Here is a 12968-nt window from a genome sequence, read left to right as displayed (position 1 = left end):
ACTATAACCTTGGCCATAACTTTTGAATGGTTGATGCTAAGGCTTTCATATTTTAAATATGTAATCCTTTTGACAAGACCTTTTTTGGATACCAACCACTTTGACCTTTTGACCTTGACATAGGAGTTTGACCTACTTTTGAAAAACTTTAACCTTGGCCATAACTTTTGAATGGTTGATGCTAGGGCTTTCATGCTTCACATATGTAATCCTTGTGACATCACCTTCCTTTGGATACCAACCACTTTGACCCTTTGACCTTGACATAGGAGTTTGACCTACTCTTGAAAAACTTTAACCTTGGCCATAACTTTTGAACAATTGCAGCTAGGTCTTTCAAATTTCACAGGTATATTCCTTGAGACAAGACCTTTCTTTGGGTACCAACATTTTTTGATTTTTTTGGCCTGGATTTTGACTTGCATTTGAGAAACTTTAACCTTCGCCATAAGCTGCCATACGGGGGCATCAGTGTTTCACAAACACATCTTGTTTTGTATGTTGATTTGACAGTTTTTATTTTATTTTGTAATTTCGTTATTTATTTATTTCGATTTTTTAAATATGGTTTTGGTTTGGATTTTTAGGTCTCTGTAGAAATATCTTAGAATCGAAATCAGTAAAAGTCGGGAGAATAACAGGAAATGCACTAAACTCGATAAATCTGTCTAAATACTAAAACTAGTGAATGTATTTGCATGTAATTCATAGCATATCTAAATTTATCATTAAGCACTTTGGTTTTTAAGCTAAGTCCTAAATTGACAAATATTGATACTGGAATTTAAAAGGAAAATAACAAATTACAATCAATGTTGCCTAGATACTGAGTATATCATTGACAGAGAATCTAGTCGTTAATTTGACCATACACAGAAAGATTCGTTATTTATTTAAACATTTAAAATTCAATAGGATTAAGAAACGAGCGAAATTGCATCAATTATTCAAAGTAAATAAGGTGTTTTATATAGTAGGTCTTTGATACCAACATTGTATTCTCTTCTGTGAAAGGGTTCTGTAAAACAATGTCCTGAGTATAGATAAGCACAGATCCTTCATTTTCAGAACCCCTTCACTTATTTCATACATTTACAAAATATAAATGAATGATATATCGGTGGTAATATTTGCTCTAGGAAAGCAGTCTCACACAAAAGAAGTTCTTAATATTTAAAATGGACAATACAACTAAGTTTTGTTTGATTTTATGAGAATTATAAGATTAACAAAACTACACCATCAATGATTTGTAAATTAATCTCAATTTAACATTAAAACCCAAAATCTTCAGGAAGAAATATATAGTCATGTGCATATCTTTACACCCTACCTATGGCAATATTAAATTGAGTAATTCATACAAAGGTTTCCACTCTTTAATCTTAACTCTATAAAAATTACACTTTAATCTGTATACTTTTAACAATAAATCTGTAAATTTTACAGATTAGTGAACGGACGTATGTTTTCCAAACCGCTATGCCATGGGTGCACAATACAGAGTAAATTAAACTTAAATCTTTTTATTGTTAAGCTCAAAGAAAAAAGCAATCTCTTGTTATAAAGGTAAAATGTTAAAACAGGAAAAGATATAGCCTCTCTTCCACTTTATCGCTTGCTTTAGTACCATTTGTGCATTTGCACATTAAACTGCTTGGCTGATTTGTCCAGCAAAAAAATGTAGATATTCATCCTTGCATTAAGGCCTTTTGAGGATGATATATTATATAAACAAAACGTGTACACCCTGAACCAAGTATATTCATATTTATTATATTTCATGCTTTACTGATGACATAACAAATGAGGTGGCCCACGTGGCGCAGTGGTTAAAGCGTTTGTTCGATCTATCGGGGAGAAAGGAGTTGATCCTTACGTTGCGGGTTCGAATCCAGTGTGTGATGCTGAGACCGGTCCTTTGGATTAGACCGTATAAACCGAGGTCCCGTGCCACACTAGTTACTGACACGAAATAGATCCCTCGACCACTGCTCAAGGGCTCTAATTGCCAAGTACAGATCTAAATTCGCAGCCATTCACCGGCCTGTGGTGGTTTCTCCATATGGATGAAAGGAACGTTAAACAAGCAAACAAACAAAGACACAAATAATGATCAAGTTATCAAAGGAAAAACATTTGTGAAATACTTCATTATTTCTGATTTCAAAATTTGAAGAAACTTAAATGTAAACTACTTGAATATATACATGCATTTGACTGACTGTACTTTATCTTTCTGTAATAATTTTTCCGCTTAATATTCCTTTGTAATCTTCTTCTGTAATCCCACTGATATACTAGTGAGAGCAAAATTTAAACTTGAGATGTTTTTTCTCATTTCTACACACAATGCAAGTACACTGAAGTTGAAATTAAAGGATGCCGGATTCCTCATTGACAGCATTTATATAGTCGTCGGAGACCAGGTCTTCCAACAAACTGCTGGAATTTCGATATGCACTAATCGTGCTCGTTTATTAGCCGACCTGTTTTTATATACCCCTGAATCAGACTTTATTCAAAAACCTCTACATGAGAAGAAGAAAACCCTTTGCTGGGCGTTCAACTCGACATTCAGATAAAACGACGAGGTTTTATCAATTAACAAAAATTACTTTCATCAATATGTCGCCAGGGTCTGCCACATCTGTGTCATATTTGGATGTTTAACTGACTAAACAATAGGGGCCATCTAACAACTAAAAAGTATGACAAATTAGTTGACTTCAGCTTTTCCATCCTCAACTTTCCTTATTTATGTAGTAATATTCCGCTTTTATTTGCATATGGTCTTTATATCTCTCAACTTATTCGAGACTCAAGAGCATGCTCTGAGTAAGATCAATTCTGAGTCCGAGACAGACTACTGACAGATTAGTTGATGTTACAGGGATTTCAACAACTCCTTTTAAAGTTAGCATTTCGTTAATTCTATGGTCGTTATCATGATCTTGTTAACAAATATAAACTATCATTAGGTCATATTTTGACCGACGCTTTTTATACCATTTGCTGACGTACCCGAGACTGCCAATATGAAAATACTGTTGTCAATAAAACAATATCATTTAAAGTTTCTATAAATTTATTTGAGAGAATTATTTAGATTGGTACAATATGAAGTACATTTTAAAACCCAATTAATCTTAGCTGGTTTGATTATAAATTTCCGAATGAGTACGCGGGATGAACTTTAACTTTAAAGGAAAGGGTGGTGGTGAAAGGACTGACATCCAAAGACAAAAATCTAATTAATAGGATAATTAGATAAGTCCTGGTGAAATCATAAACTTGCATATGTCTATTACCCTGAGGAGCATCGCTACTTCATTTTAACGTCACGCTAGTCGTTTGTTTGTTTGTGAACGTCCCTCTCGAGAATTTCTCACTCATATGGAGACACCATCACTTGCCGGTGGAGGGCTGCAAATTTTTACCTATACTCGGCACTTATGGCCATTTAGCAGGGATCTTTTTCGTGCCAACACGTACTGCGACACGGGACTTCGGTTTATACGGTCTCATCCGAAGGACCGGTCTCCACGTCCCACAGTGGATGCGAACCCGCGACGCTAGGATCAGCTCTTTACTCCGCGACTCTAAAGCAGTTGCTCTAACCGTAGATCATTTCTCATATTGAAACGATCAGGAAGCGTTTAATCTTCTTTTTCTGTCATCACATATAACATTCTAGAAATAAAACTTTCTCTTTTCTTAAACGATTCGTTTAAAAAAATATAATAAAATTTGTGTTGTTGCTAGTGTAAAATTACTTGAAGTGTTATGTACAGTTTGATTTAGTATCATGCAGCACAGATGTTTGCATTGCAGGTCAACGTTATTTAGTCCGTAATGTTTGATAATCGAGCCTTTGTTTTTACTCTGATTGAATGATTTATAAGAAAAAAATAACAATGAGAAAAAAATAACAAAGCTCTTAGACATGTTTTTTTGCATTGTTATTGTTTTCGCAGGTCGGTTAATCTGTTCAAAAGTTCTCCACAGCGCTGCCTAAAATTTTTATGCTCGATACACCGCCTTAACGTCAAAATCCATTTTGTCTCCGTGCTTGCATTTCTTAATGATCTCCGTACTTCTGATCGATATTTTAACAAACTTGCACAAAATCAAGTCAAAATAAAATTGAGAAATTATATACATATTCACTTACTATTGGTCTACCGGGAGTTTTGTTATAAAAAAAAAAATCAAATGCCCACGATCCAACAGCACAGCAATTTCTAGATGATTTTGTTAGATTCTGTCACTCACTTTCAACCAAAAAGACTATTTTTTACTATTATATATCTAAATTTTACACTACGTTGAGGAAAGGAATAAGTGGGTCTCTGGATATCTTAAAAAGAACGAAAATTACCTCCACTCCGCGAAAATTAGTTATTCTCTCCATCTCTTTGTACAAAAAGTGTTCAAGTACAAAAATTGTTGACTATGCACAGAAAATTCCCTCTAGGTTTAATACAAGTATGTAGGAAATTATGCATCACACACTCAGGAGCCTTAGTGTTTCTCATAGGATAGGTATTTCTAGTCAAATTAGAAATAAAGCATGTTTTTAAAAACTGCCAATTGATGACTGTTCGGAAACTGAGTGTTTGATGCATTATTATTTTCTTTTTTACATTATTTTGCTGATTTTGCTCATTTTTATCTAACTGTGTGCAATAGTCTTCATTATTTTTCTTGCTCACACAAATTGTTTATATTCAATGTTATCAATAAACAAATACACAAAGTTTATTTTGTATCTCAAGTACTGACTTATAACCTAGAAAGATTTTACATTAGGTCAAATGTGCATACGCATGCTGTGTACGAGGACCAGTGAATCAATAAAAAAAGACATTGTTATCCGAGAGACAACAAAGTCCTTAAGTTTATTTGGCAAGGTAAACAAATATTTATTATTCCAAGATTATCAAAAATTTTGATGTTATTAAAAAACAGGATGTGTTTGTGAAACACTGATGCCCCTGTATGGCAACTTACAGCAAAGGTTAAACTTTCTCAAATGCAAATCAAATATGTTAGTACCCAACGTAAGATATTGTCTCGAGGAATATGAGCCATGTTCACGACCAAACAATATACGACACATCGATAGTTTATATTTGAAAACAGGGTCATTATAACAATCATAAATTTTCCAAATAAAGACTCTTAACAAGGTTGTTGAAATCTCTGAAAAATCTTACTTGTCAGTAGCCTGCCTCGGTTTAAAAAATCAGTGCATGCGCTTCCATATCTAATCATTTAGGAGATATAAGCACCATATACAGGTGATACTGGAATATTACTACATAAAAAAGCAAGTTGAAGTCATTATGTATGTCACACATGCTTTCTAGCTCTCTAATTTGAGGTCATCGTTTTTCATTCACCTTTTCCCAACCTTGCAGATGACAAGAACATGTAATTTATTTTAAATTGGACAAAAACAAATCTGGAAGTTCGGGATTTGTAGATTATGTACTATTTTTGTTTTTTGAAAAAAATCACACGTATCTCATTCTCTTCAACAAGGAGTTAATCAGATGATTTTGGAGTTTTCTCAAGAATTGAATTTAAGAGCCAAAGAATCATATTATAAAACAAATTGGGTTCCATGAAAATTGTACTCATCTTGTAGTCTACAACAGCAATAACTGTACATAGCTTAATTACAGGATTAAAGCGTATTGAAAGGTAGGAATTACTTTATTCATATTTTACAGTTGTTAATCATATTTGATGGTTTGTGCCTGATTGTATTCCCCCTTTTTAAAAGTAAAAAAGCAAAATACAAAACTACTTTGAGTATTCTGTTTTTTCTTTTTATTGTTTCTGAAGGTAAATTCGATCTACCCTACGTACAATGGATTTCTAAACTTCATAAAAATCCTAACAAAGATACATTGTCAGGTCCAGTAATTGCTCTATAAAGCACCTTACTCCTCACAAAAATAGTAAGTGTTGTAAAGGAGAAACTTCAGACATCCACTGCTACAGCATATTCTCGTGTAAATCACAAACTCCAAAGAACTTTTAGAAAATTTTAAATCATAATATTTTTCACGAGCTAGAAACATCAAAATGTATGAATTTTTTTTTTTTACACTTCATACATCCATGCCATACGATAAATTAAAAACTAGGCTTTTTGATATCAATGACAAATGCTTCTTCAATAAAAATGGAACTTAGAAATTTTCGAACCTTGTGATTGTTCACGACAAGATTACTTTGTTAAAAAACCACTCTGATTCTTCACACAACTATTCTTAAGTTGATGAGAAAGGATCCTGAAATTTCTCATTGACAACATCTATGTGATCCTTGGAGACCAGTTCTTGCAACAAATTGTTGGAATTTCGATGGGCATCTAATTGTGCTCCTTTCTTATTCGACATGTTTTGATATTCTGATGAAGCAGAATTCATTCGAAAGATTCTACATGAGAAGAAAACACTTGCTATGGCCTTCAACTCGGCATTCAAATATATTAACAACGTTTCATCAATTATCAATAGTTACTTTTATAGTATATCGACTCGAATTATCCTATGAACTGGAAATAAAAGACTCCATAGATTTTGCCAAATCTTTTTCATATTCGGATGTTTTACTGACTATAGACAATAAGGACCAACTAACAACAAAACTGTATGACAAACGAGATAACTTCAGTTTTTCATTTTCCTTATTTGTGTAGTTATTTTCTGCTATCAACTACATGTTGTGTTAATGACTCCGAACGTATTCGATGCATGATTTAGAGCATGCTCTGAGTACGATCAATTTATAAACGGAGGGAGGCTTATGACAGATAAGGTGATGTAGCAGGGATTTCAACAACTTTGTTTAAAGTCAGTATTTCGTAAATCCTATGGTGGTTATAATGACCTTGTTAGCAGATATAACTTATCATTGGTCGTATTTTGACTGACATATTTCATACGATTTGGTAGGCCTTTGTTTTTGTTTTAAATTTAAGGATCTAATATTCCGTCGTCCAGGTCAATACATAGGGCACCTGATCACACCTCTGAGCGTATGTTGCCTCATTGAAAAGAGAGTGTACTATTCTAGCCTCTGATTGGTTAATATCCAAAAAGGAACACAAATTATTTCTGTATAACCTGGTTTGTAATGGGGACTCCCCCCCCCCCCCCCCGACAACCAGCTGAATCATCTGTATCCATACAATCCTCTCATTTCCAGTCCTCGGGATTCATGGAAAATTCCAGATTTAATAAATGTACCTTTAACTTCAAACAATAATTCGATCTTACCACATGTAAACAAATAACAAGGCTGCTAGGCCTATGTATCAGTTTTTACCTCCCCTCACTCCCCATCACTTCCGTTACTACGGTTGTATTATTGAGCAGCAAATTTGAACTAATAAAAAGCAACGACATTTTACACCCATAGTTATTTAATGATTTTAAAATTAAATTATAAGGAATGACTCTAATTCTTGGCCAAATTATTCGAGTATAACCTGGTTTGGGTCTGTTTACGCTGTTTTATAATCCGCTTCGCGGATTATAAAGCGTAAACTGACCCACACCAGGTTATACTCGAATAATTTGGCCAAGAATTAGAGTCATTCCTAAAATAGACTGAAATTAATTTCTGTACATGTATAACCTTACAAAGTTAAAAAAGTAAAAAAGTTAAAATAACTCTTTCTCTTTTTCTTTATCTTACGCAGGATAAAATGTGCAGCTTGACGGCAAAGCTATCACTAACTTTTGAGATATGACGTTGAGTTAGTCTTCATTCATTTATTTGAGTGCAGGCGATTCTTTAAGTATAAATGAGCATTCCAAATAAAAGGTTTTAAAAAGTCCTGTAAATTCTTTTGGGAAAATGAACATACGAACTTTGTACTGCATGAATAGCCAACCGTAGTGCGATTTTACTCATGCAAAATATAAATTTTACCTATCCAATGATTTTACCAGGTTCACCAAATCCCTGTTTGTACTCGACCCAAGTCCTGTAGAAATCAGTTGAGTTGTCTTGTCGCTGTTGAATAACCTGAAAATAATTGTATTTTAATTAATACCATTGATAAAGCCATTATACATCATACTATGCGTCAAACTATTTTTTAAGCATATTCACATTACTTTGATTTTTTGAACCAAAGTAAAAGAAGCAATAAAACAAATTCCAAATTCAGATTGCGTGTTATAAGACGATAATTTTGATACCCATCATGAAATTAAAAGAATCAAAAGTAATGTGAATATGCTTGAAAAACAGTTTGAAGCATAGTTTGTTTTACCCGAAGACTGTTTATGTGGAAGTACAGGGATGAATTGAATTAAATAAAATTTATTGATAAATTTGAATAAAATGAATTGATAAAATAAATAAATAGATATATAATTGATTAATAATTGAATATAGCAAATATAAAAAAATACAGAAATAAATAAATAAATAAATAAATATATATATATATATATATATATATTTACATGCCATTCATGATACACAAGACGCAATAATTGGTAATTAATGCTTTTCAAAATAACTGGCATTTATTCTCCTTAAGATTTATCTGAAAGGCTACATGTACCAAGCTAAAACAATCAATACAATCATATTAAGTAAGAATTGTCTAAAGATATTTCAAACAAATAACTAATAGATAATCTATATTTTCACAAAAAATTGAGAATTGCCAAGAGTTTGGTATTTCTCACAAGTAAATAGCAAAAAGAACATATTTTAACCATTCTTCTGGGTCAAAATGGATGTCAGGGGACGTCAGGGGGTGAAAAGGGAAATCAGGGACTTAGTCAGGAGACATCTGGGCGAAAATGTAAGGGGACGGGGGGGGGGGGTTTACAAAGGTAACAGGGGCAAAGTCAGGGGCCGTCAGTGAGTAGTTAATGTAGTCAGGGACAACGACAGGAGATCATAGTAGAAAGTCAGGGGGAAACAGGAATATTTCAGGGACTGACATGGGGACGTCAGGGTTTTTTTTTTATCTAAGAGGAAAATCATTACAATAGACAGTGTGAGAAGATATATAACAAAACTACTCACCGTCCACCATCCGTCCTCTGTTGTCACATCTCCCGGGTAACCATCTGGGTAGATAACAAAACTACTCACAGTTCGCCCATCCGTCCTCTGTTGTCAAATCACAAAAATAGAATCTTTATTTAATCCTCTTGACAGATAATAAAACTACTCACCATCAACCCTCCTCTTTCTCTGTTGTCATGCCACAGAAAACAAATTCCCAAGTAATCATCTTGGGAGATAACAAAAGTACTCACATTCTGCCGTCTTCTGTTGTCATGTGACAGAAAAAAAGGAATTCCGACTGATTAGATAACAAAACTATTCACCTTCTACCCTCCGTCCTCTGTTGTCATATCACGGAAAACAGAAATCCCGTAACCGTTTGGGTAGCTAATAAAACTACTCACCGTCCATCCTCCGCCATCTGTTGTCATATCGCAAAAAGCAGACTAACTATCGAACTTATTCCTGTAAAATTCTTCTTACAGGGTAATTTGAATAATGACCTTTTATCATTGAAAGAAAATCAATGAATCTCTTTTAAAATGAGCATTAAAACTTAAATATTTTCTACATCTACATGTCTACATCTACATAATACAGCGTTCCATCAAACCTGATGATTATACGCTGGCCCTGCGCAAACGGACCTCTTCTCTGCACAGGAAAAAAAACCTGCCGGTCCGTTCACGCAGGCGCATCTGTAGAGTATTGTAAACTTAGACAATAATATTCAGAGAAATACAAGCGTTGTGAATTCAAATAAAACTGTTTACACTATTTGAGGCTTGTAAAATCTTGATTTTGTATAGCAATTCTCTGGATTTACATAATACCTGTAATGGACTTTTTCCTCAAATTTCCCTTTCGATACCAGTATTCTTTAAAAATTAGACTTAAATATTGACATTATCATGATTATTATATTGAAATTATGGCCATATGTTATCGTTACATTGTGGTTTATATTTTTATTACAAACTGAATAGAAAAAAAAAAAAAACACTACTTACTTAGGAGTTTATGAGAAGTTGTGCACCGTTACTAAGGCTTGGAAATGCTTCTGTGTAAAGATTTCCTGAATAAAAAGTTTTCCTAGAATAGTCATTTTTCATCTATCATCAATCCAAAACTGTTTTAAAATTTTCAAGACTTTTTACTCCAAAGCGATTTCTTTTCTAAACTTGCCCTGAACATATGTTCAATCCCATACTAGTATGCGTTTCTAAAATCTAGAAAAATTTAAAAAAAAGAAAAAAAAAAGGAAAAAAAAAGAGTCTGAACATTTTTATTACTTTCAAATGCATATCTAGATATTTTTAAAGACCTTGAAACACAGATTGTTAAAAATGTCAACAGTCGAATAAAGAATATCTAAATCATCTTACTTAATGACTTTTTCTCATTGTTATCGCTGCACGTACAAAAAAAATAATAATACTATGAAAGATGTTATGACAGCGGAAATATCATTCCTCATAACATATGAAAAAGGAACTTACATTGAAAGCATACACGTCTAAGCTTTTTTCTAGAGAACATTTTTGAAATATCACGATTTTTAGGGTAATCTGAGAGAAAGAGTCAGTGATGGTTAGAACGATGCTGTTAACATTTTTAAAAAGTATGTATGTAAGACCTCAAAGTCCATTGGTAACGCAGACGTCAGATGGTCCGATACATTTAATGGTGCGGGGGAAAACAACGTTTATGACGTTACAATATTCCAACGTCAATCCCAGCGTCCTTGTCCGTTTTTTAGAATTGATCAGATTTGGATAGTGTGATAAGACTTATCGGCTGATTCGGGATAGTCTCGCATACCACTCAACTTATTTGGGTAAGTGTTTTCATACTATTGACTGATTTGGGTGAAGATTACACACAACCGAGAGATTAAGGTTAGATCTCCCACTCTTTTCGAATGATTAGGTTTATTTTAGTACTCACTCGGGAGATTATTAAGGTAAATTTTGCATAATATAAGACTGATTAGGGTTTGTCAGGGACCTAATTTTAAAAGTTAAGTTACTTCTCGCACACTATATGACTAATTAGGGTCAATTTTGCTCTAACTATAGCGTTTAGGGTTAGTCCTCATACATTATTTGACTAGCATAAAAGAGTTAGCCTGGCACCCACTTGAGAGGTGGGCTAGTGTACTATAACAAGCATTCTGAGAGTATTGCATTAGCAATACTAGTCCCCTACCGGCAAGTGTAATCTGGTTCCCGTTTAAAATTGAAAATGCCATAATTCCGTCAGAAATCAATGAAGCGGAACGAAATGCAAACTTGATCTATAACTCATCAAGGTAAAGCAACATACCAAAAATCAGCTCAATATCTGCAAGCGTTTAGAAAAAAAATGCGGAAAACCCTGAAAAGTTGAAAAGGTCGTAATTCCGTCAAAAATCATTGAAGCGGAACGAAATGCAAACTTGGTCTGTAACTTATCAAGATACACCCACATACCAAAAATCAGCTCAATATCTGCAAGCGTTTAGAAAACAAGTGCGGAAAACCAAGTGGGACAGATGGACAGACAGACAGAGGGACAGACAGACAGACAGCTAGACAAACAGGCAGACAGACAGACGGACGGACAGACTCAGAGGAAACCTATAATCCCCTCCGGTTTTCACCGGTAGGGGACTAATAACGGACGCGTTCTACATATTTTCAGACATATTTATACAAAACTATCGAACTTTTGCAGTGGGTAACAGTAAAAAAGTCCATTAGAACAATACAATTTTGGAGCAGAGCAAACACGAACCTCTAAAAACTTCATAGGTGCAATTAGGTGCCATGGAGGAGTAAGCACCCTCTGTCGACCGGTCACACCCACCGTGTGTTCCTTGTCATGATCGGGCATGAAATGAAATGAATGCATTGATATTTTACATCACACTCCCTATCGCGCAAGAAGACCCCTATTGATTTTGAGGTCAAAAAGTCAAAGGTCAAGGCCGCAGATTCATACACTCTGTCTGTGTGTACACTTTCGTTTCGGGGCGATATCTCAAAGTAACTTAGCTTTTGCAATGAAATTTGATACCATAAGTTCCTTATGGCCCCACCAGCCCCTCTCAAAGTGTCCCATCCCGTTGTTTTTTTTGTTTTTTTTTTATTTTGGTCATTATATTTTTTTCAATTAAAAGTCAATTAAAAATTTGATAGCATCGATCATGCTCAAAGATTTAGAGTTACTCTCCGTTTGTATTAAAAGTTGCGTGGCACTATTTTTAGCAAAGGAGCACGTGGAGAATTGTTACGTTTAATAGAAGTTGTCGGCGTACTTTAAACAATTTTATTGTAAATATATTAGAACTGTTAACGAGGTTGGATCCTGATATTTAAAGTCTTAACCTTTTTTTGTCAAGTATATTTTTAGTTTCTACACACATAGCTTAATTAAAAATCAAAACAAAAAATGGGGGTCAATATTCTTCTTTTGGCGCTACAGTACATTTAATATGACCTTTTTGCACTGAAATTTGTGTCTTAATCAAAAATCACATCTTCGACGTTTTCCCTCCAAAGTTTTTATCCAAATAAATCATGGGACAAAATAAACTGTTCGTCTATTTAAAAAAGACACATTAAAGTTGTGACTAATAAAAAGTTTCAAATTGCTTCGCATAATCAATTATTTGACCTTTCTGCACACACAAAATGTGGTTTTTCTTGTATTTAAAATTTAACCAGCAAGAAAATTATTTTAAAGTCTTAAACTTTTGTTGAATTTCAGCAGATTGATCAAAGTTATCTTATATATTCAGAAAAGAAAAACAAAAGTGGGGGGTCTATGACCTAAATTTTTAGATATTGCTAAAAAAAAGTGTTAATTTTATGTTAAAATTGCCTCAATTTTTTCCTGGACTTTCAGAATATATTTACTATATTTGTCAGAAT

The 12968-nt window shown here is 33.8% G+C and overlaps 1 protein-coding gene across 2 annotated transcripts in view; it reads right to left on the bottom strand.

The window, feature by feature from the left end:
• The window catches only part of LOC133185558 (adhesion G protein-coupled receptor L4-like), a 63662-nt gene extending 54503 nt beyond the window's left edge, over nt 1–9159 (bottom strand). For both annotated transcript variants that reach the window (XM_061320847.1, XM_061320848.1), the window contains exons 1-2: nt 9070–9159; nt 7954–8049 (exon numbers count right to left, since the gene is read on the bottom strand). The gene's annotated coding sequence lies outside the window, so the exon portion shown is untranslated. The remainder of the gene's footprint in view (nt 1–7953; nt 8050–9069) is intronic.
• Nucleotides 9160–12968: the final 3809 nt, after the last annotated feature.

This window comes from Saccostrea echinata, unplaced genomic scaffold (genome assembly GCF_033153115.1).
Source record: "Saccostrea echinata isolate AGI-Se365-2 ecotype Australia unplaced genomic scaffold, CSIRO_AGI_Sech_v1 ptg000012l, whole genome shotgun sequence".
Lineage (NCBI taxonomy): Eukaryota > Metazoa > Mollusca > Bivalvia > Ostreida > Ostreidae > Saccostrea > Saccostrea echinata.
This window is presented reverse-complemented; position numbering and strand designations above follow the sequence as displayed.